At 42.2% G+C, this 26805-nt stretch overlaps 1 protein-coding gene across 16 annotated transcripts in view; it reads right to left on the bottom strand.

Moving 5' to 3' along the window:
* Window positions 1-26805, bottom strand: part of SEMA6D (semaphorin 6D) — a 790451-nt gene that overhangs the window by 51730 nt on the left and 711916 nt on the right. For 7 of the 16 annotated variants that reach the window (XM_060174607.1, XM_060174598.1, XM_060174595.1 and 4 more), the window contains exon 1: window positions 12061-12907. The exons of 2 other annotated variants lie outside the window; for them this stretch is intronic. The gene's annotated coding sequence lies outside the window, so the exon portion shown is untranslated. Of the gene's footprint in view, window positions 1-12060; window positions 12908-13083; window positions 13376-26805 lie in introns of those variants that run through there. 7 more of the 16 variants (XM_060174605.1, XM_060174611.1, XM_060174603.1 and 4 more) reach the window with 4 other exon arrangements.

Genomic DNA, 26805 nt, shown 5'->3' with positions numbered 1-26805 from the left:
CCTCTCAAAGATTCCTTCTTTATTCAGTCACCACATGAAAAACAACTGGATTCAGGTGCCCTGCATATTCAGTTCATCAGGCAAATAGCATCTATCCTCAGAAGAAATAAATGAATGACTATACAGAGCCTGCTTTGGACACAGTCAGTTGTGTAAACTTCAGTCTTGTTACTGCTCTAGTGATTATAGTTAGAAGCCTCCAATTGATTATTCTAAAAACAATAAGGCTCTCTTCACCATTTCAATGTTTCTTCCACTAACTGAGGAAGATTGGGCTTTTTAGTCAGACATATTTAGGCATTAATTCTGGCTCTGCCATTCTGTAGGAGTCATAGAGTGCTGACTGCTTCTCTACCCAAAGATATTCATAAAGATGCCAGGTCCCTAATCTTGGGAACCTATAAATATGCTACTTGATAGGGCCAGAAGAATTTGCACATAGGAAAATGTTCCTGGAGTTCCTAGGAGGGGCCGCAAGGCCTAACCCCCACCTGAGATTACGTGGGTATAAACAAGAGGGTCCTACAAAGAGAACAGAGGGAGATATAAGAGCCCAGGAAGGTGACTTGACTCTGAGTAGAATTTGGAATGGTGGTAGGGATGGCTTTGAGGATGGAAAAGTGGGTAGCATGCAAAGAAAAGCTGCCAGTTTTCAAAGTTGGAAGAGATAGGGAAATGGACTCTCCCTTTGCCACCTCCAGGAGGACAGAATCCCACTGACGTCTAAAATTTATCCCAGTGAAACCCAGTCTGCCATCCAGAATGCTAAAGTAATGCATTTGTGTTGGGTTAGACATCTGCACTTGCAGTAACTTGTTCCAACAGCAAAAGAAACCACTATAGGATGCTCCCTTAGAACCATCAACTTCACCTACCATGTGGGAATTTAAAATGTATGAGCCCCCCGAGAGCTAGTGTCAGTATATGAGGACTACATAAGACAATGTGAGTCAGACACTTTAGTGCTTGGCAGACATGAGGAACTAAGTAAGAGTCTAGTCATTTATTATCTTAGGATATCATCACACAGAGTAGAAATGTATACATTGCTCACTATGATCAATGGTGATTCTGAGGGGCTGGCTGGTGACACAACTACTTAAGCACACAACATTACAGTGTGCAAGGGCCCAGGTTCAAACCCCGGTCCCCAACTGCAGGGGGAAAAGCTTCATGAGTGATGAAGTAGTGCTGCAGGTGTCTCTATCTCTGTCCCTCTTGATCTGCCTATTCACTGGATTTCTCCTTGTCTCTATCCAATAAACAAGTGAATACATAAATAATTTTTTAAATGGTGATTCCATAAAGTATGATTCATTGTATCATGGTAAGCTCAAATACTGTAGATCTAAGAGCAATGAACTGGGTTTCAGTGGAGCACTGTTCATCTGTCCAGACTTACTCAATACTCCTTATAAGTGGGAGTCTGCAGATGTGGATACAGAGCCTTCACTAGGTGTCTGTATGTGCACTCTGGCCAGGCTGCAGTCCAGGGGATGGGGTTCTGATAGCAGGCTCCCAACTTCCTCCTATGGCTTATCATTATCATGACGACGGTAGGTAGAATTTGCCATGAAACAAAAACAGTAACATCAAGTGCAGGCGGGGCTGTTCATCACACACCAGACCATTTCCCAAATGAGTGCATGCAGCCTACATCTTTGGGCTTCCAGCCTGTAGCCCTCCAAACACAGCCTCGGTATGTTCTCTAAACATCCAGTCAATTGCACCAAGTATAAGAGGAAACATTCCATCCTGCCCACAGCAGGCATTCACCTTCTGCCTGAAGCATGAAGTTTGATTACCTTTATCTCAGTTTATCATTAAATCAAAAACTTGTTGCTATGAATACCAGCCCAGGACTCCATTTAGGAAATGATATAGACCCAGTCAGCAGAAACAAGTGGGGTGTCACTTTTCTTTTCTTTTCTTTTTTTTTAATTTCTGCTCACTGTGAAGTCCATTTCCAAACTGGGAGGGACAAAAATAGTTCTTTAGCTTTGAATGGGTTTTATTATTCTCTTGGCTCTTTCATGAGCTAGCCAGGATGTCTTCAGCATAGAACTGTCTCCCTGTGCAGGAGGCAAGAGGTTTCAGATACACTACCTGCTGGCCTGCCAACACTAGCCTTGAAGTCTAGCACCTCCGTTGGATGGGTATCTGCCTTGATGCTAGGCAATCTGCAGGCACACTTTGATGTTTGAGTGGCTCTGGCTAAACCAGAGCATCATTTCTCAAAGTGTGGTACAGGGCGAACAGGCACAAATCACTTGAGTGTTTTTTTTTTTTTTTTTGTAATGCACACTCTTGGGCCCCATCCCAGACCCACTGGTGCTGGGACCCTGAGAATATGCCTTTTAACACTGTCTGATGCTGGAAAGCTTTTAAGTTTGAAGATCACTCATGGAGATCAAAGATGTGAGTTGTCTAAGTATGTGCCTGAAATCTCCCTAGTTTTAATCAGCCCAAGGGACAGCTAGTACAGGATCCATGCCAATCAACTATGCTTGTCTTTTAGTACAATCAAGGGGTCAGAGCCAAATTTCTGACACCATGAATCTGACACAGCTCCCACCTGGGTTAGGAATATTCTAGGTGTCAAATTTTAGGATAAGTCTCCAAGCTCCTTCCCAATTCCCTTTTGCATACTGGATGGATTTGTGGCAGCCACTGAGTATGGTGGAGGGTTACTGGTTATGAACCAACTCCAAGGTTTAAGTATCAGTTAAAGAGAGATGATAAAATCGCATGTGAAAAGATGACACAGTATAGGGGCTAAATGGATGGGCTTTGAAGTCAGGCTCAGTTTACTTTTATTTCATAGACACTAAAAGGCCGGTAAAATATTGGGGTGTTAAAAAAGTCAGTATGTATTTGTCTATGCTTCTCTATGCAAAAATGCATCATGACTTTCCAACAACCCAACAGCTCACCTAATGCACTATTTTGCCATATGCATGACTCAGGTTCAAGCCTGGTCCCCACTGTACTGTAGAGAATTTTAGTGCTGCTGTCTCTCTTGTGTACTCTCACTCTCTCATTCTCTCTCTCTCCCTCCTACCCTCCCTATCCCTATCTTAAAAAAAAAAAAGGTGGTCTGGGAGGTGGTGCAGTGGATAAAGCAGTGGACTCTCAAGCATGAGGTCCTGAGTTCAATCCCTGGCAGCACATGTACCAGAGCGATGTCTCACTCTTCCTCTCTCCTCCTATGTTTCTCATTAATAAACAAATCAGATCTTTAAAAAAAAATAAACAGGAGGCTGGGCGGTAGAACATTGGGTTAAGCACACAAGGACAGGCGTAAGAATCCCGGTTTGAGCCCCCGATTCCCCACCTGCAGAGGGGTCGTTTCACAGGTGGTGAATCAGTCTGGAGGTGTCTATCTTTCTCTCCCCCTCGCTGTCTTCCCCTCTTCTCTCCATTTCTCTCTTTCCTATCCAACAACAATGACAGCAATAACCACAATAATAATAACAACAATGATAAACAACAAGGGCAACAAAATGGAAAAAATAGCCTCCAGGAGCAGTGGATTTGTAGTGCGGGCACTGAGCCCCCAGAAATAACCCTGGAGACAAAATTTAAAAAAGAGAAAAACACTGATATATACACACACACAGATATATATGGCATTCAAACAGTACTATTCTTAGTGCTATTTAAATATTCATTCATGTCTTACAACAACTACTGCGTGAATGCTTCCATCACCATGCATTTTCCATGCAATGAAACTGAGAGGTTAGGCAATTTGTTCCAAATCACACAGCTTATCAATCAGACAACAAGACTCACTCCAGAGCTCACATTCTCCACCATCCAACTACATCTCTTCTCCTGAATCCCAGTACCCTGGCTCCACTACTCACTAACTGTTCAACCTCTAGGAAAATGGCTTAATTGCCCATCCCTCAGTTCCCCTCCCCCACACTGAGGATATTATTAATAGCAGCTGCCTCAAAGAATTCTGATCAGATGATTTAATGAGTGCATGGAATAGAGCTTCGGGCGCGTTAGTAGGCACTCAATAAATGCAAGTTCTGTCTTCTCTATCTTTCCTGCATTTGTGGTGGTGTGGGCATGAGGTTTAAATTAGATGGCATATTTAAACTGCTAGGCACAGTGCCATGGCTCATCTTAAGCACACAGTAAGTGCTTGCTGTTATTATTAGTCCAGTTGAGCCAGGCCAGCTTATTTTAGGTCTTGTCTGGAAGGCAAGTGTGCTCGAAGCAGGGGGAGGCAGTACGCCCTTCAGTTCAAAAAGCAACTGGGCGGGAGCCAGACTAATTACTAGACTCAACAGGTTATCTGTTTTATGTCACTGGAATATTCCTGAAGAGTGCCCAACAGTGAACTGGTCTAGGCTTAATCCTCCCCCACCACTGGCCAACTATCATTTCTGATTGATCTCTCATTGGCAGCCACTCTTCAGATGTCAGAGTCTTCTCTCAGGCTATTTGTCATGTACCTATTAACTTGTAACAGACTTAAATGCATCAAGGAAAATTGAACCAGTGGAGCAATTCTTGGCAAAGCAACTGACTTAATCATTTCTTAATGTAATTGTTTTCTGTTTATTTCTCCTTTGCTATATATTCTAATGAGTATGCTTATGCTACACACTGCTTCCAGTTTTTCCTCCCATGAAGCTGATCACCTCCACTATTAAATTCTGCTGTGGACAGAGTGTAACTTAGATTAACTCAGGGGGATTAACATGGCTTGTCAATGCTCATACCCAGGCAGCTTCACTTGGAGTAAGCATGGGGGGGGAGGGGGAGAAGAAGATACACTTGGGAAAATGGAATTGTCACTGGAAGCTACTAAAGACATAGTGAGTTTATTCTGAAACCCAGAAAAGAATGTTACATTCCTGATGTAAAAAGAATAGGGTGTTTCCAAAGGAACAAATTAGCAACTAAGTTATTTGCTGCTACTTTTCCCCACTCTATTAGGAACAGATCCTCACAGCTTCAACCTCATTCCCTGCATCCTTTGCCAGGCACACTCTGCAGGGATATAATGGTAAACTTAATGAACACAATTATTGATATCCTTGATGCTTGTCTGCTAACTGTCATTCCCCCAGCTAACTGGCAGGGGTGTGGGCAGTCTTGCCTTCTGGGGTCTGCAGGCTATCGAGAACCTAGAACCCAACTCATGGCATTCTCATGTTTTGCTAAGTTTCCACTCCCTTCTACATCATGCTTCTGCATCCCCTTCTCTCCTTCCAGAAGAATGTGTGTTAGAGTGTGTGTGTGTGTGTGTGTGTGTGTGTGTTCAAAAGTTTTTCATTATTGAGCACGTATGTCTAAAAAAATGTTTCAAGTTTACCAAAAAGAGAAAGCTGATGAAGCAGCAAACTTGTTGTTTGGTTCCGCTAAACAGCTCTGTGGGAAGAATGCATCTTGCTGGGAAATTTGGAGCAAATCAAGTTATCCCTTGCATTGCTCATGTGTAACATGGTACCAGTTGGCAGTTCACGTGGGGGCTTTAGCTCTGATCATGGAGCAATCCACGAAATTGCCACAAGATTGATCCCATTCATTCTGACGGCTTAAGCCAAGCGCCCATCTGCTGGATGGTTAAGTACAGGAGGCTAGAGATTCAGTGACTATTTGTGGATTCCACAAGTGAGCCACCTCTTCACACCTGAAATGCAAGTCTTTCTCTGATTAAGACTCTGGAGTGGACAACTGACCATCACCCCCATCCACCCCAGGGTTTTTGCCTAAGCTGTTCTCTATGCTTGGAATGCCTTCCTTCTCACTGCCTCCCACACTGTCCCTCATTGTCCACCTGTCTAAATCCTACCTAGTTCAAGGACCAGCTCAAATATCAGTGGCTGCATAAAGCTTTACCAAACTGACCACCACAGCTGAGCCAGAAATAACTTTGCCCTCCTCTCGATGTTCATAGGTCCGTATATGTGTTTTGGGCACTTTAAACACATGTCATTTTATTTTGGCTGTGTGTTTACCTCATCTTGTCTATATCACTCAATGAGATCCTTGAGCTCTGGGACCGTGCTGTGATTCTCTTTGAACCCCCTTCCTGACCCTGGCAACTACTTGTCCCAAGCAGGCACTTAGTGAGAATTAGCTGGATGAGCAAATGGTTACCCCAGCAATGGCCAAAACAGAAACAACTGTGACATTCTTGAGTCCCTCTTCTTCCCACTCTCCTAAAGCTTTTAAAATATATATATTCAACCCATAATAACCCAAGGGAATCACTGATAAACACAGACACATCTGCAGACTCAAAAAAAGTTTTCAGAGTCTCCCCCATGCCAATCCAAGGTGCGGTCCAATATGAGTGCTGGGAGCTTCGGTGGGGTGGTTATGAGTTCCTGGTCTGCTGTCAGCAGCTCCTGGGGAATGGAAGCGTCATTTTCTCCAAGAGCTTCGTCTGCTTGGTGTTCTATGTACCAGCTCCTTGGCCGAGGAGAAACTCCTGACTATATTTTTAAATACGAACTCCAACAATAGACTAAGTAATTGCAAACCTTTCTAAGGTCTTATTATATACGTACCACCAACATAGCGGACTTTTAACAACCCACACTTCCTTTGAGTAAATATATGTTGAAAGCCTGAAATTTCAGCACTAGATGTACTGGTAATGTGAGCCTCTTTCTTTCTTTTTTCCTTTCTCTCTCCTCCCATAGAAATTCTGAATAAACAGAAAGAACAAGAAAAGCTAACACATGAGTAGCAGCTTCTGAGAAGAGGATTCTCCCACCACCCAGAAAACCTGTGTATCACAATAGAGTACATTACATAGTCAAACTTCAGTACCACCATCTCCATTCAGAGCTTTAGCTCTCACTGTCACTGCTGATGGGGGTTCATAAATAGTCCTGGGAAGTGGGACAAGAATATATAATGGGTCCTCACCTGCCAAAACCAGGGGAATGAATGTCAGTGGAATCTTGATGCAGAGCACTTTTTGGAAGCGAATGATGAATATTGCCATTTGTCCTGTGCCACTGAAATCTTGGACAGGAAAGGCTAGTGTGGAGACAAACGGGGGGAGAAGGTGCTATTCTAGGACACCTGAAGAATGTGTCATATTTGTTTGAGCAACAGGAACAAAGATGAAAGATGAGTTTAAAGATTTGATTTAGGAAAACACTGAAAATTAAGATAACTGTACATGTCATTTCATTCAGAAAAATATCCCTTGAAAAATGATTCTTCTAAGGGGCTGGGCAGTGGCTCACATGGGTAAGGGCATATAATAAGAAGCACAAGAACCTGTGCAAGGATTGGGGCTTGAGTCCCCCCCCCCCAGCTCCCCAATTGCAGAGGGGATGCTTCACAATCAGTGAAGCAGGTCTGCAAATCAGTCTGTCCCTATCTAGCTACCTACCTACCTACCTACCTACCTATGTCTGCCTCCCCCTCTTCTCTCAATTTCTCTCTGTCGTATCCAATGAAATAGAAAAAAATGGCCACCGGGAGCAGTGGATTTTCAGTGCTGGCACCAAGCCCCAGTCATAACCCTGGAGGAATTAAAAAAAAAAAAAAAAAAGATTCTTCTAGTGGGAAAAATGTAATAAATATCAAGAGAGTAAAAAAAAAAAAATCTCCCAAAAACAGTTGGATGCAATAATGAAAAGGTGGACTGAGATATCAGGGAACACTGAGTTCAAATCCAGTCTTTACCAGCTCCCTGCTGTGTGACTTGAGGAAAATGACTTCTCAGAGGGCTACCTGAGATCGTGGTGGTGCTCCAATTGAGTAAGCAGACTAATGTTGTATACACTGTTATATTTCCTGCTATTCCCCCGCCTTCCTCATCCACTACCATTATCATCCTCACCACCATTATTGTTATATCATCCTTAGCCATCCTCTGGCTGATTTAATTGGTCCAAAAAAAAGGGGGGGGGGAGATGATGAGAAAACGATTTCTCAGCACACTTGAGGCAGTCTCCCCTTCCCAAGTCCATCTTCAGAAGCAGTGCTCTTCATTAACAACTTATTTTTTAGGCTTGGAGACATAACTGAACAAATGTATCTACCTAATTCATGTCATCATTGCTCTAACAAGACATGATTACCATAGCAGATTGTGTAAAAGTAAGGAAACAAAACAATGTCACAGGAAGCACTGGGCACTATTAGACACAGATCACATGTTTCCGTCTGCTACTTGCTCTCGTGCAAGGAACCAGAGAGCAACCTGTCCAGTTCCCAAAATCCCTACAAGGTCTTTTTCTGTTTTTAGTCCTTTGGGATCCAAGGCCAGAGGCTACTTCATTTCTTTCTCCTCTTTTCAAATAGACTGAATTGCAAAGGTCTAGGATGAGTGGTGCCTGACTGGCGACTTTTTTAATAATTCTGTAATTCTGGCAGTTTAATCATATTTTACCTAGAAAGGCTTTCCCATAGTTCAAGTAAAGCTTGAGGCCAGTCCTTAAGTGGAACACACCACAATAAGCCACCAGGGCTTTTTCCACAGGTGTGTCCCCCAGAACTAGATAGGGAGCCCAGCACAGGTTGGCAAAGAATGGAAACTTCCTGTTCTGGCTGTTAACTTTAGTTACCAGCGCCAGGCAATGCTGCCAGTGGTATGGGAGAAAAAAAATTGCTGTAGCCAGCTGTGCTGTTCACAGTCAGATGGGTTCTGTGGAGCTCCAAATGGCGGTAGAGCCAGCGGCCTGTTGTAGCCAAGGACAGGATGATGGATGATCTATAGACTGTATCCAAGAAGAGAGAATGGAAGAAGTTCACTTCAGGGTTGTTAAAAATGCTAATCTGGGTGATTTAACAAAAGCCTGAGAGAAGAGAAAGTTCAAGAGATCAGCACACCTCAGACAGCATCTATGTGAACCACCGACTAGATTGCCCTTGGTTCCGTGAATGATTGTTTTTCAAAGTAAGACGATCTCCTGGTTCTTCTGTTAGGTTGAAAGGAAGCAGCTTCCACAGGGAGCTGCACTGCCACTGTTATCAGGGTAGGAGGAAAAGTCAGCCCTAATAGCCAACTTAACCTTAAAGTGCTGATGTGCTTAATATAGTTATATTCTTTCCACGTGTCATGGGAATAAGTAAAAAATATACATCTCTTTTTCTTTTCCTCCAACTGGAAGTTGGCAGCTGTTCACAAAGTAGGGGGCGACATAAGACATTGGCTTCAGTAGATTTGATTTTAAGTGTTCCATTCATACAAGCCACAGAAAGTGAGATCTCCCACTCCAATGGCAGTTACATATACAGAATTAGTGCCAAAGGTATGCAGGCTGGACCACTATAGATATTTGATAGAGATAATCTTGCTTTCAGGCCTCTACATTAAAATAGCATGCACCAAAAGGGGGGGGGCTTATATTTACATTTCTTAGCAATTGATTCATTTTTGTCATTTTCTACTTCTTTTCATTCTTAAGTTGAAAGTACAGAAACATATCTGCCTCACCTGGTGTTGGAATACCGATCAGCATGGCTCTTTGCAAAATGACAGTTACTCTAAATAAAAACTGATTGGCTGGCATATCCCTACTGCTTCTTATTTCCTCTAAAAATGAATATAGAAGGTGCAGGCTTAATATCTATTAATTGAAATAAAAGGTAATATTTTATCTTCCAATTGCTAAGAAAGAAATGTACCTCTTATAAGAGGTTACACCAATAATGGTCAGGCATGCTGCCAGGCATTTAACTCTGCCTAAAATGCATTGGAAGGGTGAAAAATGAGCCTCCTTCAGGCACATTACCCCCCCACCCCCACTACCATTTGCATCTTGGTGAAATTCACATGCAAAAGCAATGACTAAGCTAATCAGTGAAGTTTATTATGATGGAGCAGCAAGAATAGAAGAGCTCCAGTTTCAGTAAGTCTTCAACAGTCACGGGCATTTTGTCAATCAAATTCTAATTCCTGCTCATTTTCCTGTATGCCCCTGAAGTAATAGAATTCACAGACCCATTTACCCCAGCTACTGACAGATTGGTCTTTGCTGTGCAGCAAGCCACCAGAAATCCACTGGATTTCCAAGATGCCCTCAGTCTAAGGACTAATAGGTTTACATCACAGTCATCTTTCAAATTCATCAGACCAGGGCAGTTGAGACCAGATGGCTTTACTAGAGGAGCCCCCTACACACACACACACACACACACACACAAGAGGGCAGAATGCCACAAGTCTAAATCAAACTCCAGTTAAGCAGCAGCTGTTTGCTGAAGGTGAAGTTGCAGCATTCCTGGCATGCTCTCCAACATCACAGAAGCACAGACACAGAAACACGGGACATGTTTCTTCAAGAAGGTTACCTATGTAGCATCATCCCTAGCAGAAACAAGGGCAGGTAGGAAGGTTCTGCAGGAGCCAATCAGAAACTGCAGGTGGCTATTAGTCTAACTAAATGCACCAATGGAAGAAAATGGTATTCTAAACAACAGTTTGGAAATCTCACTGTTATCTATTTAACTGTATTTCTGAAAGCACCTTCTAGAAACCGAAATCAAGGGAGGTGGGCGGGAGCACAGTGGGTTAAGCACACGTGGCATGAAGCGCAAAGACTGGAGTAAGGATCCCGGTTCAAGCCCCCGGCTCCCCACCTGCAGAGGGGTCGCTTCACAGGCAGTGAAGCAGGTCTGCAGGTATCTTTCTCTCCCCCTCTCTGTCTTCCCTTCCTCTCTCCATTTCTCTCTGTCCTATCTAACAATGACGACATCAATAACAACAACAGTAATAAATATTAGAAAAAAAGAAACAGAAATCAAAGCACAGATACTAACCATAAAAACAAACAACAACAATAACAAAAAACTAGGCTACAACCAGGCTAGAGTTGAGATGTCTAAGTTCCTGATAATAAAAGCCCCCAAATCTCAGAGCTTATCTGAAGATTTCTGTTTATGTAAGCTAGGATAAATGTTTGTGTAATATTTGCCAGCCAGACAGAATATGCCTGTCACTTATTACATTAAACATGACTACATACAACTCAACTTCCTGAGTTAGATAGTTGAGAGCAAAATAATTCTTTTTTATTTTAACAACACGAATAAACCAGCACAAAAGCCTATTGTTTAAAACTACCACAAACACAGAAAAAAATCTCACCTTGAGCTGGCTGTGATAAGATGTCTTAATTGTCTTTAGGTAGTGTAGGAGGGAAATAAAACCTTAGGCAAAAAATATCTCCAAACAAGTATTTCTTCATTTCCCCTATTCTGAGGGAGCAAGAATCCAAACCAGTTTAGAAAAGGACTTTTTTTTTTTTTGGCTAGGACTTCAGCCTTGAAATAAACAGCAGAATTCAATTAGCTGTCCCAAATATCAAGTAGAGGAAATGGCACTGCTTTTAAAATACCTATACTTTTTTCTTTTACTACAGACTTGCAATTTCTCCATAGCTAGAAGGTGTGTGTGTGTGTGTGTGTGTGTGTGTATGTGTGTGTGTGTGTGTGTGTGTGTGTGTGTGTGTATGTGTAGATAGTGCCAAGTACTTCTTTTCCCCAAGTAACCAAAAACCCTACCCCGTTATTTTTGATGGGAAGCAGCTCCCGGCCACAGAGAGCCTAAGGTCTGATTACTGTTTACAAAAGCTTGTACATCTACAATAATGATGCGCTGTCCTTCTAAATGAGAATCACCTAGCCCAGGGCAGTGAGCGGCTGGGACGCTGGACCTTGGCTCACTGAGTGGTTGGTCACCTCACAGCAGGGAGGACGACCTGGAGCTCTTCCAGAGCTGTTCATTTGCACCACCACTTCTCTCCCTCAAACTCCCTGACATTTTGCTTTTTACAAGTTCAGGATTGCAGCCATCACCGGACAGCAGCGGTCCCGAGAGAGTCCATTTAGCAGAAATCCAGCCCAATGCCCAAGCACACCTTCATCTCAATCCAACAGTAACACAAGACCGAGGAAGCTTTCAGCCCTTCTAGATTACTCCCGGGCAGCTGCTGTCTCAATTTCTGCAAACCAGAAAATAAAATAAAATAAAATAAAATAAAATAAAATAAAATAAAATAAAATAAAATAAAATAAAATAAATAATACACCACGGCTGTCAAGCCAGGCAATAAAAAGTTTCCCTACCTTGCAGCTTCACCATTCCCCTGCCAACGCCGGCTCCTTGTCGACTCTCTGCGCCCGAGCAGGGGCTCATGCAAAATTGACTCTTGCTTATTTGTTTCCATCCATAATTGATGGGCAGATGAGAAGGCAACACATTTCAGCGCGGGGCTCTTGCCGCCTGGCGGAGACCCTGTCCAAGAGGCTTCCGTAAATCATTTCCAGCCGGAGAACAAAGCACAGAAAGTTGCGGGGGAGAGTGGCCGCTGGGAGCTGGGGGAGTGGGTGGGCGCGGGGCAGCTGGGGGGCCCCTCCGGAGCCGATGGAGCGCGCGGCCAGCAGTGGGAGAGGAGGGCGCGAGTGGCCACCCCCAGGACAGGAGCCAGAGCCCGAGCCCCGGGAGGGGGAGTGGCCGGAGTCTGCAGCCCCCGCCCCTCGCCGCCGGCCGCTCCCCTTCCCCCGGGCCCTGGGCCCCGGGCGCAATGACAGGTAGCCAGCGTCCGCCGCTCCTAGCTCCGGGCTGCGCCGCCCGCCGGATCCGAGCATCAGCTCCCGGGCAATGAGCCCGCAGCCAGCTTCCTCGGCCTTGGCTCGTCTCTCGCTCCTACCCGAGGGAGACGCGCTGCCCCGCACCCCGCTCCTCCCCCAAGTCTGTGCGCTGGGGGGAGAGAGGGGAAAGCTCAGGGCTGGCACAGCCTGGCAAGAAACTTTTACTTGCCCCCCTCCTTCCGCTCCATCCTTCCCCTCCCAAGTGGTACCGGAGGTACCAGGGTGGGGAGGGGGCTCCAAATTTAAGTGCCCCTCCCCCTAAATGTCCATCTCAGCCAATTTGGACCGGTTCCCCCTCCAGCCCTCCAGCTCTCTGCGCGCGTCTCTTGCAAGGCAGGAAAAGCGATCAACTCTCCAGTGCCAACACACACACACACGCACATACACGCACACACACACACACGCATCGTGCTCTGAGGATCTGGGTCCTATTCCCACCAGCCAGGCGCTTGCTTAGACCATTAATAGAATTTTTCCTTTTTAATGAGATGGTCTTACCTCATGAGGGGAAGGCTAATAAAAAAGAAAAGGAAAAAAAAAAAAAAGCTTGCCACGCACAAGAAAAAAGCGAAAATTGACCAAGAAATAAAAAACAAACAAAAATGACAAATAATATTTATCCCTCTTGTCTCTTTAGGTTTGAGCTGCCCGGATAGAATCCTGGAACTCGCCACCGCCAGCCCTTGCAGCAGTGGCAGTGGCGGCGGCGGCGGCGGCGGCAGCAGCAGTGGGACGGAGCTGGAGCAAAACAAATCGACGCACCGCAAATGGTGTAATTCGATCCATCTCCAAGTCAATCCATCAGGCGAGCCCGAGCCTGGCTCCCTCCCCGCTCTGGGCTGCTCACAGCGCGGGTTCACTGCCGGGAGCCGACGGCAGGAGGCGCGGGCGGCCCGGCGCGCTTGTCCTCGCCTGAGTGCAGGGCCAGCGCCCCCTGCAGGTCCCGCATCCCGGGCTCCGTGGCCCCGCTGACCCCGCAGTGGCCCCCGGAGGTCCGCCCTCCTCTCACCTTTCCTCCCTCGCCCTTCCCAGCCCCTGGAGTGGCTCCTTCCAGCAACTTCGGGAGTCTCAGTCACTCAGCCCAGGAGGCTGCTGCAGGCTACCAGGCAGCATTTCTCCTTTTCTTTCTTTCTTTTCTTTCTTTTTTTCCTTCCCGGATCCTCTTTTGTTTGTTTGTTTGTTTTGTTTAAGAGCTTTGCTCCTGACACCCAGAGGACAAATACAGCCCAGAGAAGCTGCTGGCGCAGTTGTTCCTCGAAGTTGAGTCTGAGTTCCCTACTCTAAATTTATTCTTTGAAGCACATCTTTACAACCACCCCTCCGTCCCACCCCCTCAGCCACTTACCTTTCCCTGACTCCCCTCTACCCTCACCCCCCACACCCCCTCAATTTCTCTTTATAACCACCAAGCAAAACAGCTGGGAAGAAGCAATCAAACATTGCTTTATCTTGATAAAATACAGAAATTGCCTACTAAAAAAATCCCATTTCTACTTTGAATGAAAGCCATTCAGTACAGTATAATTTTGCAGGCTAATGAGCCGGTTTTACAAGCAAAGTGTTTCGTATAATATGTTGTGGGAGAAATGAAAATGTCCTTGAAGTGACATCACTGAAAACTGACTGTCACACATGAAAGGGGGAAGGGAAGGTCATATATTCCAAAACAAAAGGATTAAAGTTTTTTTTCATCTCTAAGAATGGTCTGTGTTTTATTATTTTCTAATGAATTATGAATCCCTGAGGGCTCCGAATGGTTGGAATGAACCATGATGCCCCTGTTGAGAGAAATAGAAAGAAGCGAGCTTTTCCGCCAAACTTTTTAATTTTCGTTTGAGTATGGTTAATTGCCGTGAAAAAGAGAAGGGGCACAGAAAAGCTTTTCCTTTTCTCAGTGGTTCTGCTCTTCCACACCACAAAGTTTCATTTTATATTGGGGGGCAGGGTAGATGACCTGTTCTGAGTTGTTTCTGAAACTTCCACTGACAGCCTTAAAAGGGGCTCTAAAAAAAAAAAAAAAAAAAAAAAGATACTTCAAGGAAATTCTGGCAGGAATCACCCTAAGTAACATTTCTCCTCTAGTTAACACTTTGTTACCAAAAAGGGGTAAGAGTCTTAATACACAGACTATCTTCCTGCTATTCTTCCTATTAGAAGGAAGGGTAGTGGGAGGCAAAATAGCTTTGGCAACAAGGCTCAATGATTTTTTCTTTTTTTCTCTTGTTGGGAAGGCTTTTGTTGGCTGGCTCTCTGGTGTTTGCTGGTTACACTGGGCTCTGACATCATCTCAAGTTACTTGGCAGTCAGAGCCCTTCTCCAGCCAACTTCTGACCCAAAAAGCTGTGCCTGTTTCACTGGCAGCCAATCATTCCGTATTTTCTCCATCAAGGAAGCAAGCCTGCTGCAGGCAGAAGGCTCTGTGTACTGAATGAAGATGTAAGAGGGTGACCATTGGGTTGATGAGAGACCACATTGTCACTCACCTCCAGGCAAACATTTGTGAACTGTCCTAAGTTTTCAGGAGAAGAAAAGAAAAAAAAAAAAAAGAGTTCAATTCCTTGCAGAAATTCTGCCATGGCCAACTTCAAAGTTGACATACTTACTGCCCTGGCCCCTGAGTATAGTCGACTAACCCTAGACTGAGTTTTTACATTCAGAGATGAAAAAGTGCTTTTAGGTTGCAAAATATATGCTCACAGGTCATTCTTTTCCAGTCAGGACTTAGATATGTTATCAGTCTAAGTATCAGTGTAGACATCAGAGCCGATCTCAATGTTTAGCCCTTTAGGTGGAAAGAGAAGCAGGGAAGCAGACAATTGTCAATGTTTTCCTTAACGGTAACACGCATACTTTTTCATTCATATCAAAACATCATGTAAGGATTGATCAGTTCCCTGATTCCCAGAATTTTGATAGTCAAGAAAATGACACTTTTTATTTGGTTTTGAGTGGAAAGAAGGGAGAGAACTGCCCAAGCTTCATGCAATTTGGTCCTTCCAGCCCAGGTTACACATCTTGATGCTTCCAACTCTGTTTTCTTCTTAATCCACTCCCATCCCTTTCCCAGTACTTTAGCATTGTCTCACTATTTACAGTTCCCCATGATGATGTCTCTATGCCTTCAGTTGTGAGGAATGTGCCTTCTGGGGGTTCTCTTTTCCCATATTTTCATACACTTCATTTTCTGTTCTTCTTGACTTTCAACATAAAGTCTGTTTAGGCTGTCCAAGTTTACCTCATCCTAGTTAGCCTGCAAGTCTGCGTTTAAGCAGTCAGTGTGTGTGTGTGTGTGTGTGTGTGTGTGTGTGTTTAGCAAGTTCACTGGCATAACTTACCAAATAAAAGGAAGAGTATCTGTTTAGAATATCTTCCCTTCCCAAGTAGGTGCTTTTTTATAGCAGGGATCTTATTTTTCCTTTGCAATACTGAGGTCTTGTGCGTGTGTGAGACTATAGCTTCTGAGCCAACATTTTCATTCATTGTTAAAAAAAAAATTCAGATGGTGGTGCTGTGTGGGATGGGAGAGATGCCACAATGCTGGCACCATCCATAGTGCTCCCATGTGGTGCTAGGGCTTGATCGCAGGGTATACAACCACAGTGAGGCACATAAACTATAGCGCCAGAGGCTTTGTATAAGTATTCATATGTAGTCCCAAAGTCTAGTACACAGAGTGACAATTAATGGACACTAAAACAGAGTTGATAATAGATTTTCTCTCTTTTTTTTTTTAATTCTTTAGTTACATTTAAAGACCGCTTTCCCCATAGTGAAGCTGAAAATCTTCCCTCACCCTCCACCCAGAGATTTTTTACTTTGGTGTAATACTCCAAACTCAGTCAAATTCTGCTTTGCGTTTCCCTCCCTTTCTGTTCTTCTTTCTCAACTTCTGTTTATGGGTGGGATCATCCTATACTTACCTTTCTCTTTCTAACTTATCTTACTTTAACATGATTCCTTCTAGCTCCATCCAAGATGAGTCAGAGAAAGTGGGTTCATTATTCTTAATAGCTGAGTAGCATTCCATTGTGTATATATACCATGACTTTCTCAGTCATTTATCTGTTGTTGGGCACCTGGGTTGCTTCTAGGTTTTGGCTGTTATGGATTGTGCTGCTATTAACATAGGTGTACATTTTTTAACTTTAATGTACTATACCAGAAATTAGTTCTCTTGCTAGGCTGTCTAGAATAGGGATTAATTCCCCTGTGTGCCTAGGATTAGCATAGTACTCTTATAAAGATGCTTAATGAATGGGTGAATATGGTAGGAAGGAGGGAGGTGGTGAAGGAGGAAGGAATGGATTTGGATCTTTCACATCCACAAAGGACTCAGTGTTATATGGCTGGCAATTAAGTGTTAGCATTACCTGCATAACTCTTTCACTAGTGATAAGCAACAATGTAAAAATCGAGTTTTTATTGGCAATCAAAGAATTTTACTTTTATATTTCATTTCCAACTCAGTTTTAAGAATAAACACTATCTGAAAGTTATAGAAAATCTGTGTGTAGCACAGCACAGTGGAAGTTTATCAGTCATCATAGTACCACTCCTTGACTATTACAGTCATTACACAAAGCATTAGTGCGTAATGTGTGCCAACATCTGTTCAAAGCATTTACAAGTACTAACTCATAACAATGCTATGAGGTTCAGTACTCTCATTATATTTATTTATTTTTTCCACAAGAGATTTGATGGATTTGAGCTTTCAAGTGACTTGCATCAAGACCACACAGGTGGTAAGTAACCAAATACTATCTGAATGCTACCTCTTACTTGGTACTAATAGTGTCCATTGGTGGATTCAGTGATTAGCAGTAGTTAACAGTGAAGGCTTTGGGGCATAAAACAGTCAGGATTCAAAACTCCTCTTCTGGAGTCATTTGCTAACAACTATGTCATGTGTTAAGTCTTCTCACCTGTGAAAAAGGGTGGATGACAAAACATCAAGTGGAATTTATGAGAACTGAATGCGAAAAATGAATGTATAGTGCCTGTCACCTTACCTGGAACATAACAAGAACTCTCTGAATAAAGATACTAACCAGTGTACACATGCCTTGAAGGCAACACAAACTTGGGATCCTGCAAAATTTTCTTAGAAACTTAATCCAACCTCACAATAGAAGTGAGACTTAGAGCAAAAGCATATGGTACAGCACAGGTTGGCAACACATTTTTGTTCCATCCCATCAAACACATAGCCTCATTTATGTGTAGACATCTTTTAAATCAGATGCATGCACTACGTACTAGTCGGCTGATGTGAAATAGCATTTTGTATGAATTTTAATGAAGACTACAGTTTAGGATGTAGTATTCACATTTCTAGCTAGACAGAGTAAGATATTGAAATTTCAAAGGTAGAGGTAGCTGGCTTCTGTGATTAATCTGAATGTACCTATAGTGTAACCTGCATTCACATATTACAGAAAGTACTTTTGTGACAAGGGATTGATTTCCAAAGTTATCTAAGCTCTCCACTACATGATAAATCATTAATAACACAGACCCTAATCACAGCATCTGCATAGGCACAGTGGCCTCCTTGTGTCAACAGTCTGCATATGAAAGTGACTCTGCCAAGATACTTTGCTTTAATGAAAAATATTTATCATGGTAAATCTCATCCCTCAAGATTTTACTGACATAATTCACTTCTGTTATTATGTACTCTGATAGCATGCCACCATAGCTGCACTTGTGTTAGGAATGATAATAATGTGTTTTTTTAAGTTATTCTGATTATACCACCTTAGCATGAGTAATTTTGTACATTCTGAGCAAAGGACACACACTATGCATATGTAGAAATAATAAGTCAGCTATTGATTTAGCTTTGCTAATGACTCTGCAGGTGTTTCTGTATGGAAGGACAGGACATGCTCCAGCTAAATGTCTAAGAAGCTGCTGTTTTGTCTCTTCCTTCCTTTCTTTTCTTTTCTTTCTTTCTGTCAGAAAGATGAACAGTAAACAGCCTTTCCTAACACTAGTTCTTTTGAAAATAGTCAAGAGGTAGGAATGCTATCGAGTATCATTTTACCCCCTGATATCATCTTTTCAAAGAGCTTTTGAACAGAGAGGGGAAAAAAGTTTTGGAGGGAGAGTGGAATAAGATAAACCAGGCAGAGTCACTTAATTGTACTTAAATGTAGTTTGGAGAAGACTATTTCAGATAGAGGAATGCCAACTTGCATCCTGGCAGTAAGGCAAGGGAGATTCTGTGAATTTCTGACAGGCTTTTTGCCACAGATTTACAGTAACCAACCCTCTGATCTTGAAAAAAAAAAAATGGAGGCTGAGTAATACCTACAAAATGTTAGACTGACTTGGCAGGCATAAGTATGATGATGAGAATTACAAATTGAGGAGAATGAGAACATTTTATTAGTTTGCTATTTTTTAAAGTTATTGTTTTTTATTTATTATTATTGGCTAGAGACAGAGAAATTGAGAGGGGTGGGGGAGAGAGGGAGAGAGAGAGAGAGGGAGGGAGAGAGGGGGGGAGAGGAGAGAAAGAGAGAGAGAGAGAGAGAGAAAGGGACCTCCAGCCCTGCTTCACTGCTTATGAAGCTTTCCCCCTGCAGGTGGGGACCAGGGGCTTGAACCTAGGTCCTTGTGCACTATAATGTGTGCACTTAACCAGGTGTGCCACCACTTGGCCACCATTAGTTGTTTTTTTATTTATTTTTAATTTTTATTTTATATTTATTTATTTATCCCCTTTCGTTGCCCTTGTTGTTTTATTGTTGTAATTATTGATGTTGTCGTTGTTGGATAGGACAGAGAGAAATGGAGAGAGGAGGGGAAGACAGAGAGGGGGAGAGAAAGATAGACACCTGCAGACCTGCTTCACCGCCTGTGAAGCTACTCTCCTGCAGGTGGGGAGCCAGGGCTCAAACTGGGATCCTTATGCCGGTCCTTGTGCTTTGTGCCACCTGCACTTAACCCGCTGAGCTACAGCCTGACTCCCCATTAGTTGTTTTTTAAAAATAGACTCCCTTACTGTTATTACTTAAACTCTTATTATTACGTAAGTCAATGTTAAAATCCAAAATAATAAGGCAAGAAGAAACTAACTGAGTATCTATTACATCCCAGGTACTGTGTATTCCAGGTATTGTGAACAGTCACAATAGTATCTCTGAATTCTTACCACAGATCTTAGAGCCAACCATCCTTTAGGGACAAAGAAACCTAGGCTGATTTATATTAATCATCTTGTCAGGGCTTCTAGCTCCAGTAGAAAGTAGAGTCTACAGTGTATATGGTCTGGTTGGCTCTCAAGCCTAATTTTCTTCTTAATGTTTTTTTTATTATTATCTTTATCTATTGGCTAGAGACAGCTAGAAATTGAGAGAGAAGGGGCAGATAGAGATTGAAAGAAAGACACCTGAAGCCCTGCTTCATCACTCACAAAGCTTTCCCTCTGCAGGTGGGGACCTGGGGTTCGAACCTGGGTCCTTGTGCATTGTAACATGTGCACTCAACCAGGTATGCCACCACCCAGCCCCGCTTAGTTTTCTTTCTAGGACAGCATGCTATCCAATGAAAAATAAAAAGAGCATAACTTTGAAAAAAAAGAATGTCTTGGGTAACAGAGGAAAAAATCATTCATAGATTTCTAATTAGAAAATTAAAGCACTCTAAGGTGTCATTTTAGGACTTTCTACTTGTTTGCTTCATTTATTGACTTGCTGCAAACTATTGTGCACTTTTGCTTCAGTGTATATGTTTTGCCCTAATTTATGGAAACATGTGTACATATGCCCTATCTCATGGGGCCTGGTCTATATCTAGGTTTTGAGGCTTTGTTAGGAAGTGGACTACCCAAAATGGAATTAAGGAGTCCTATGAGAAAGGAAAGGTCTCACTCGAGTAATGATGCTGAAGGGCTGACATTCCACACCTGACTTCTATGGACACAGTCTGAACTGAAGCCTGCCGAGGTGGTATTCATTGCATTGAATACGCTGGGATCAGCAGATGCACTATCAGTTGGTATGAATTGAGAGAAGCATGCTACTTCCTACTACACTTCCCTCAGTCTCCAAAGCTAACCTTATCAAAGTACGGACTACAAAAGCTGAAAAAGGGCAAGATTGGCTGGCATACTTTAAGGATGACTCTTTAGTCACTATCAGGCTACCCCATCAGCTGGTGCCTTAGTCAGGGAATCCTGGAATTCCCACATAAGCACGATGAGCCTAGACCTCGAATAAATCCCTCTCCCCATTATCACTGGTCATCTCCATCAGGAACAACATAATGGACCCCTTTAGGGGTCTCCACAGGACATTTTCCTCAATGTGTATCAGCAATGGTAGAGAGTATTCCATCCTTTGAAGGGGGGTTGGATAACATACTCTATCTACCACCTGAAGAAGATGGGTCCTGAAATTGGTAGAACTTGAAATGTTCCTACTGATGACCACAGAACGCAAGTTCGAAGTACAGGGATGTAGAGGTTACATAGGCTCCTATGCTGAATATGGGCCCCAGATCCAATTGATGAGGTTTGCAATTAACAGTATTTATACACTTTTCCATATTTGGGAGCTACTCTCTTCCCTGATCCAGCTTTCTAGCCCTTTTTCCAGCCATGACATCATCTCCCCAGACCTGGGTCCACCTGCATATCAGATGTCAAGCTCAGGCAAAAACTAATAAAGTCATGGGCCCTTTGGGATATAACTAAAATAGACCTACTAGCTATTTCCAAAAAGGAGACCCCAAATCTTCATCTGCAATATTCCAGCCTTTAGGTTCACGATTAATTAACAATTTGTATGGCTTTATATGTTAACTCTTTTTCAGCCACCAGGTTCCATATGCTAACATGATGCCAATTGAATTTCCCTGGACAGATGACCCCACCAATGTGTCCTGGAGCTCCGCTTCCTCAGAGCCCTGCCCCAGTAGGGAGAGAGACAAGCTGGGAGTACGGATCAACCTGTCAACACCTATGTTCAGCAGGGAAGCAATTACAGAAGCCAGATCTTCCACCTTCTGCATCCCATAATGACCCTGGGTCCATACTCCCAGAGGGATAAAGAATAGGAGAGCTATCAGGGGAAAGGATGGGATACAGAGCTCTGGTGGTGGGAACTGTACCCTCTTATCCTATGGTCTTGTCAGTGTTTCCATTGTATACATAAAAAATTTTTAAAAATAAAGTTAAAGCAAGGTTAAAAAGGTATGTTAAGAGAAAATCTCTTAAGGGTTCTGATTACAAGGAAACATACCTTTTTTTTTTGTCATTATTGATACATCCATATGAGAAGATGAATGTTAGATGAGTCCATTATATTCATTTCACAATATATGTAAATTAAATCATGTTGTACTTCTTCTTATACAGTGTGTGTTGTGTGTCAATTACTTCTCAATAGCAGTGGGAAAAAAAAGCCTGTGAGTTCCTAGTCCTTTGGCATATTTTATTTATCACATACAAACTAGTGTCAGGAACTGCAATTGGATTTATAGCACAGCTTAAAGCTCTGAATGTTATATAAGTTCTATTGTCTAATGTTATATTGTTCTATTGTACAACACCCCTGAGTTACTTGCAAATAGTAAAATAAAATTTAAAAGATATGTAACAGCATGCAGGTTTATACTGAAGTAAACTGCATGGGTCAATTTACAAATGTTGCAGTTAATGGTTGGGTCATATGATCACATCTTCTTACACACACACACAAAAAAAAAAAAACAAAAAAAAACAATTTTATTCACGGATGTTCTGCATAGGACATTCTATACATTAGAACGATAGAACCAATTATCACCATAAAACAAAACAAAACAACAATAATAAAGAAAACTCATGCCAACTATTGGTTTTAAGAAAGAGAACAGACTCTTTTACCTAGTATGATTCCTTCAGGCTCCATCTAAGATACTGCAAAAAAAAATAACTTTGTCTTTTTAACAACTGAGTAGTATTCCATGATGCTATTACTGAGTTGTATTCCATACATAGCACAATGCTCTTAGCTATTCATCTGCTATTGGGCACATTTGTGTATAATTTTTTATCTTCCTATGATAGGACTTTCAACCACAATTTAGGTCCTTTTCCACTATCATGAACCAGGAACCCAAAGCTGACTCCCCTACCCACTGTCCCCTCTTTGCCATCCTTTTCCAGAACTCTTTGCTTTGGTTCATTTCAGCAAACCAGGCCCAAGTTTTACATTGTGTTTTCATCCTTCTCTTATTGATTTGTCACACTGTAAACCATCAGCCTTTGAATAAGTGATGAGAGTGGGGAGAGAGTGAGAGAACAGAAAGAGCAAGAGAATAGGATAGAACTGTGGGTCATTTCCACCTTTCCCAATAAAGGCAAGCAATAAAGGACAGGTTGCTTTCTTGTTTGTCCTCTCAAATAGGATGTTTTCTATTATGGACATTTTACTAGTGTCATGTATATTGGATTCATTTAAAAAAAATCACATTGCTAATATGCGAGAGAGTGAAGGGTAGTATGTGGACATGGGGTGGGACAGGTAGAAGTTGACATTCTTGGGAAAAATCAGTAGCAATCACTATTAGTGTCCAGTTGCAATAGCAGGTCTTGTCTAAAATCTCAAACATCCCATTAAAGTTTGCTGTGGTGGCAGGAACCAACAGCTCACAGGGAGATGCATTTGGCTAACAAGTGTCTAACTCGGAACTCTTGGTAATGTTTCTGAGTCAGCAAGAACACAACAGTGATGGCAAGAGGCAATGCTCACACAACTGGCCCAGGTTATGGAGCTATAGGGGTTTTATTTAGGTCCTATAAGAAAGCTCAGATTTGTTTAATGTTGGTTGCTTCCACAATGTAGCCTGCTTTAGTACTCTATATCCCCAAACCTCCCTGGCCTTCCAACTTAGCATCAGGTGATAGGTTACATCATCTGGGGCATCAGCAAGCAAAATAATTGTGTTGCTTGTTTATTTTACCAAAGCGCTTACTGCTCAGCTCTGTATTGTGGTGGTGCTAGGGATTGAACCTGGGACTTTCGGTACCTTGAGCATGAATGTCTTTTTGCATAGCCATTATGCATAACTCCCATTATGCATTTTCATTTATTTATCTATTTGCCTCCAGGGTTATTGCTGGGGCTCAGTGCCTGCACAATGAATCCACTGCTCCTGGAGGCCATTTTTCCCATTTTGTTGCCCTTGTTGTTACCGTTGTTGTTATTATTATTGTTGTTGCCACTGCTGTTGTTGTTGGATAAGGCAGAAATCGAGAGAGGATGGGAGACAGAGAGGGGAGAGAGAGAGACACCTGTATTCCTGCTTCACCACCTGTGAAGTGACCTCCCTGTAGGTGGGGAGCCTGGGGCTTGAACTGGGATCCTTACGCTGGTCCTTGAGCTTTTTTAATCCACTGCGCTATGACTGCATTTTTATAACAAGCTTTCTCACCAGATTAGTGGTAGCAACCAAGTTAGATTTAAATGCACTTTGTAGTATAGGATAAATGACTATAGAAGATAGTGATGAGGGGCTGGGTGGTGGCGCACCTGGTTGAGCACAGGTGCTACAGTGCACAAGGATCCAGGTTTGAGCCCCTCGTCCCCACCTGCAAGGGGAAAGTTTCATAAGCGGTAAAGCAGTGTTGCAGGTGTCTCTCTGCCTCTCTTCCTCTCTATCACCCCCTTCCCTCATGATTTCTGGCTGTCTCTATCCAATAACTAAATAAATGTATTTTTTTTAAAAAAGAAGATAGTGATATATGCTAAGAAAAGTCCTTTCAAACTTATATTCTTTTTAATGACAATGTTTATTTATTAATGAGAGAGGAGAGAGAAAGTGCTTTCTTTGAGCACATGCTGTGAAAGGGGTCAAATTCAGAATCTCATGCTTTCAAACCCAAACCTTCAGCCACTGAGCCAGTCCCTCCCCTTGAGTGCCTTCCCCACCAAAACAAACAAAAAAAGTCAGTACATATTCTTAAGGAAATCTTTAGAAAAGAGACTCACTGATTTTGCCATTGTCTGGAATTTTGTTGCAATAACCAATTGAAAGGAAAATCTATTTGACTAAGACCCCTTATTTGTAAATCTGAAAAGGTCTACACAGATTATTTAGAGGTTACTTGTTTTTTTTTTAAATGCACACTCACTTAATCAGAATATTTTCCTATTATAGTTGTATTCAATGGTTGACTTTTCAAATCTTATTGTGTCTGAACCTGTTTTCTCTCTTTGTATCTCTATCTCTCTACACACACACATATACTCCCTCTCTCTCCAGTGTGTGTAGTTTTCCTTTAAAAGCTGTAATGTAAAGACTTTGTGAATTATTTTGCTATATTAAAATCTTTGAAATTGTGCTCATAAATGGCTCCAATATGTTTTGAATTTCTGGGCCGTAATTACAGAATAAACAGATTCATTTCTCATCACAATTTTTAATTAAGAATTCCAATTATGTAATTGTTTGCAAATGAATAATGCCTCCTCAGTACCAAAGCTTGCTATTAAATATGCTTACTCAAAGGTATGTTTCCTGAAAATTGCCTCCATGGGTCAGTTTCCCATTTGGAAGTCATCAACCTTGTATTAAAAGAAAAGTGTTTATCTCCAAATATATTCAAAGATAAGGTTAATATGTAATTGCTAAGAATAGATTAATATAATATTAAAGCCTAATCAGTCATCATAAATTACTTTCAGCTCTTCATAAATATTAAGTTGCTGAATTCTGTGGTTCATTTTTGTTCAGCTCATTTGGTCAAGCTACCAGATTACCTGCTCATTAAATGGGTTCTTTCTAGAAAGGGAGGAAATTTGATGCTTTAGAACAAATTACTCCAACCTAAGTTACTGATTCCTTAACTATGCTCTTGGTTCTCATGGAATAAGAATATATCAGTTTTCTTGCTTTTGAACTAATTGCCAGTTTTTTTAAGTTGAAATGAAAAAACATAAATGAATAAGCAAGTAATCTGTTTTGATATTTTGTGTGAGCGAACCTATCAGAATTAAATCTTTTTTCCTGCTAAACCATTAAAAATATACAAGAACCAAGACAGACTATCTCCAGAAATGCCCTCACCCCCACCAAAAAAAAAAAAAAAATCGAGTAAGTTCTCAGGCAAAAACAGAATTTCCAAATGAAATCAGGACACTATGAAATCCAATCGAGGTGATAAGGAACTATTCCTCAGATAAAAATGCACTGAAGATGGAAGGGGGTGGGGTCATTCACTCATTCATCCTTGTATACATCCATTTCACCATTTGTTATTAATAGTAGCAATCTGCTTTGTGTAAAGTACTGTGCAGAGATGGGAAGTACCTTTCATTTTGACAGCAGCTAAAATTTTGAAAAGCAGTTTTTATCAAGTCAGAGGCTTGGCAAGGAACAGATGGCATATTGGGTGATTTGAGGGGCATTTAGTAAAGGGACTATTTATAAAGGTGTGGGTAGAACAGCAAGGGAGTGTTACCCCAAAAGCTTTACTACCCATATGACCTAAGGAGCCCAAGGAAATATCAGCAAAAGCTGGAGACATAGAGACCATGTGGAGAGGAGCCCTTAGCAGGAGCTCTGATCTTTAGCCAAGGGACTGAGGTGTCTGAGGAAGAAGTAGGAAGAAGGCTGAGGAAATAAGCATCACAACTCATTTTCCTCCTCTCTCCAATTCCCTGTTGCTGCTCCTTCTTGCCTCAACCAATGGAGATCAAAGGGCAAGGAGCCTCATGGATGCAGCCTGTAGAGGTCAGCTTTTAGAGGCATAAAGAAGAGACAAAAGATAGTGGATCTAGTGGAGTAAATGGAAAAATCACTCTTATTTTTATTTGAATGCTCATAAAACACTATGTGGTAGGAAGACTGATTTTGCAAAGCAGAAAACTGAAACTGGACTTGTTTATCCCAACTTAGTGACACGACGGAGCAAGGCCTTGAACCTGAGTCTTCAGACTCTGTATCTGGATTTTATCACAGGGTGTTCTTTGCCCTTTGGACTTCCTTATTATACATATCTCACAACAGCATGTCATAAATATATTTTATAACTTACGAGAATGAACTGCTCGAGAGAGAAGTCACTCTGTGTGTCATTAGTGTTGAGAACAGGGACTTGAAAGACATCTGATGGGGTGGAATAACAGTGAGAACATATGCACACATATAATTCGAGGACAGAGGTGCAAGAACCTAGCATTGTCTACTGCAGAATATTCTACATAGTAAATCCAGAGGCAGAGG

The sequence above is a fragment of the Erinaceus europaeus genome, chromosome 16 (genome assembly GCF_950295315.1).
Source record: "Erinaceus europaeus chromosome 16, mEriEur2.1, whole genome shotgun sequence".
In the NCBI taxonomy this organism is placed as follows: domain Eukaryota; kingdom Metazoa; phylum Chordata; class Mammalia; order Eulipotyphla; family Erinaceidae; genus Erinaceus; species Erinaceus europaeus.
Note: the sequence above shows the minus strand (reverse complement) of the source record. Positions and strands in the feature narration are given on the sequence as shown.